The sequence below is a fragment of the Dermacentor silvarum genome, chromosome 2 (genome assembly GCF_013339745.2).
Source record: "Dermacentor silvarum isolate Dsil-2018 chromosome 2, BIME_Dsil_1.4, whole genome shotgun sequence".
In the NCBI taxonomy this organism is placed as follows: Eukaryota; Metazoa; Arthropoda; class Arachnida; order Ixodida; family Ixodidae; genus Dermacentor; species Dermacentor silvarum.
The window spans coordinates 28,614,597-28,618,029 of NC_051155.1; the positions used below are offsets into that span (position 1 = coordinate 28,614,597).

Here is a 3,433-nt window from a genome sequence, read left to right on the forward strand (position 1 = left end):
CCGAAAAATTGGATGGACTATAAATTCTATGCAGCTCTATTTAAACGAACTGTGGCGATAGCTAAAGATGAACAAAAAAATGCACTAAATACGTCTTTGTCAAAACCAGAAAGAAGATCGGCACTATTTAGGTTCTTACGCAACAAAAAAGATGTTCAACAGTCCGTATGGTCATTTTCTGCTGTTCTATCCCCCAAAGAAGCGGCGGATTCACTAAATAATATCGCGAAAGGGCTTGAAGCACGCTTTTCTTCGCTGTGTCCCAGACCGAGGAGGTTCAAAATTTCGACATCTGAATTTGTAGAAGTTACCATAGAGAAAGAAATTCAACAAGAGGGGACACTCGGCAAAAACTGGCAACAGGAAACACGTCACCATACGTCACGCTATACTTTTGACACCGAACGTTAGCTGCCGCGAGCATCGAAAAAAAAAGAAAGTGAACTTAAGTTAACAGGCACTCATTTATTTTTTTAATTCTTTGCCGCGAAAACTAAAACGTTTTGCGTATAAATGAACTTAAGCTTTGCGACTTATTTTCCTTGCCTTACCTAGCCACAGGTCAATGACGCGCCAGATACATGCGTCATCCGCCAGACACTCCCCCGAAGCCAGCGAGGATGGCTGCGCGCGCGTTTGAGCGCTCGCGCGCGGCGACCCGTCTGTCTCCTTTTTTTTTTTCTTTTTTAAACGTAACCTGGTTCATTGGGCTCTCGGCGTATTCTTGCGTTCCTTCTGCACTGGGACAAGACACCACTGCACTATTGGACTACGGCAAGGTGAGAAATCTTGTTTCACAGTCTACGACGCAATTAGGCTTACGGCACGGGACCGAGACTAAAGACGCATTTAGAGAAAAACAGCTCGGCCATCCTGGCGCAGTTAATTTGAGTAAATGAATCGTGCTGAGACATGTTTCCGACGCTTCCTAGGGGACTATTGTAACATATTTCGGTTTTTGAGCCACACTGGCCGCACAGGGCGCCGTGTCGCAGTTAGCGAGAACTTAGCCGTGGTGTGTAGTCTAGTGCATCTTGCTAGGAGAAGTTTGTGCCGCTTTCTCTGACGCCAGACATTACTGAAAAGTAATTTCGTTACTTTCTGGGGTACTTTTGAGGCACGCTGGCCGCACAGCGCGCTGTGACGCAGTTAGCGATAAGCAGCTCGGCTGTGGTGATAAAGTTAGTTTGGCGTGTAATAAATCTTAGAGGGACAAGTCTGTGACGTTTTTTGTGGCTCCGCAACAACATATACCTTCTTTCGGTACTCACGCCTGTTGAAAACGCGATGGGCGATTGCCAAGAGTGATAACATGCATGGGGTGTGCTGCTGGCGCCGGCAGAACGCGCGAACGATGAACATATCAGAAACTTGTAATTCGAAAATTACGTCTTCTAAAGGACTGAAAAACGGCATTGCACCCACGCATTTGTCTTGAGTGCCTGTTGCGTCCGTCTCTGTGTATGTCGCGTACCGTCGCGTCGCCCGAGGCCAAGTTTTGGAAACGCGAAGTCGCTCGTGTATTTGTGCTGCCTAAGTGCAGGAAATAATACCCGGAAATTGGGGAATGCTTGGAAATCAGATGTTTTCATATATGTTTGGGATGAGTCGGGTATTTTCTACGCCATGTATGTAAAAGCGAATTGCTTTTGTTTGTAATGCCGCCCATTCACCGCTTTCGCACGTTTTGCCTCGCAGTATTCCTATGTCTAAATACCAAAATGACTCATGCTTGTAACATGCTGTTACGAGCTTGCAAATGTAACATGCTTGTAATTTACTTTTTTTTCAGCTGGTACCGTCCGGTGGAGCTTCATACAGGAACTACTGCCTTACCTGCTGGTGTCACAACGTTGGATGAACGCACAAAAAGCGCGGAACGAGCTTTTATATAGAGCAAAATAAATATTTCCTCATTGCACAAAAGGTCTTGCGTCTATACTTTGTGAAATTGCACGTGGCACAGATTCGATGGGACTTTACGAGATCGTTCGCAATCATTTTTACTAAATAATAAGCCGATTCTGCACGAAGAGCAAAAAAAAAAAAAAAAAAGGGAAAGAAAAAGGGGGGGGGGGGCGCAGCCGGCGTGCTAGCTTGCGTTCAAAATACGCGCGCCCAAAACCGAAACCGGAAGTGATGTAAGTGATCGACACCGACCGCTTGGCACGCTGCAGTCAATTTGGCCGCTGGGCCCTATGGGAGTGTCCCCTCTTGTTGAATTCCTTTCTCTATGAAGTTACCATGACAGAATTATCCGATGTCATCTTGACTGCACATCAATCGGCTCCTGGTCCAGACCGTATCACCATTACTACGATTAAATTATTGTTTAAGTCTTTCCCAGATGAGCTCTTGAATATTGTCACGTAGTAGCGACGCTGAAGTAAACAGTAGTAAAACTGTGTGACGAAACTGGTTGTTTATTGGGCGAACCTGTGCCCACAAAAGCAAGCTACACTCGAAGCACAACGAAAGCGGCGAACACAGTCGGCGGTCGTCGAAATCTGATCAGCAGCGAAACGCGTCGGCTTTTATACCTGAGTCATCGAAGGTTCCAGATTAATCCCTGATGCCCGCGTGTCTTCCAGAAAGTTCTAGACAATTCGCGTCGCTCATACAATCAGATTACATGAGTGTCGGTGACCACAGACGAAGGATAGAAGCATCGATAACGTTCGAGAAGCTTCCGATGCAGGCGCGTCCTGCGCCGAGCGATAACGTTTAACACTTGTTAGCCGGTGGAAAGCGGCCACCGGTGAAAGATAAACATGTATACGTGTCAATATAGTTAACTGTTCACTACAATATACATGGATTCCGACCTCTTGGAAAATTGCAAAAATTGTGCTTTTGTTTAAAAAACAAAACCTCGGATATATCTTGGACAACATTCGGCCAATTGCACTTACATTGAATCTAGTAAAAATTGTAGAAAAAGTAATTCATGTCCGGCTCCTTGAATTTACTTCTTCTCGTGGTATTCTGTGCTCGAGACAAATAGGATTTAGGCCTCAATATTCCATTTGGTCGGCTCACGTTGATTTAGAAAGCCGCATTCGACTCGCAGGACAATCAGCTAGGAGATATATCGGCATTGGTAACTTTAGATATTGCAAAAGCATATGACAGTGTCGAACATGAAATTTTAATTTCTCGATTAGTTAGCTGTTCTGTTCCAGACTATTTAGTAGCCTGGATACAAGAGTTCCTTTTTGATAGAGAATTTTTTTGTTTCAAGGATGGGGTGACATCGGATACGTATAAACAGACGAGAGGCGTACCACAGGGATCAGTTCTTTCGCCACTTTTGTTCTATATTTTGTTATCTTCTGTGCCAATGCATCAGGATGTACAACTCTATCTCTATGCTGATGACATTGCATTTTTCTCATCAGCAAGGGGTATTAATACGTTATACCAAATTTTGCAA

At 44.7% G+C, this 3,433-nt stretch overlaps 1 long non-coding RNA gene across 1 annotated transcript; it reads left to right on the top strand.

The window, feature by feature from the left end:
• Positions 1–314: 314 nt before the first annotated feature.
• LOC125942950 (uncharacterized) lies at positions 315–1,926 on the top strand. Its single transcript, XR_007465438.1, has 2 exons — positions 315–779; positions 1,793–1,926. It is a non-coding gene; the product is annotated as an uncharacterized LOC125942950 (long non-coding RNA).
• Positions 1,927–3,433: the final 1,507 nt, after the last annotated feature.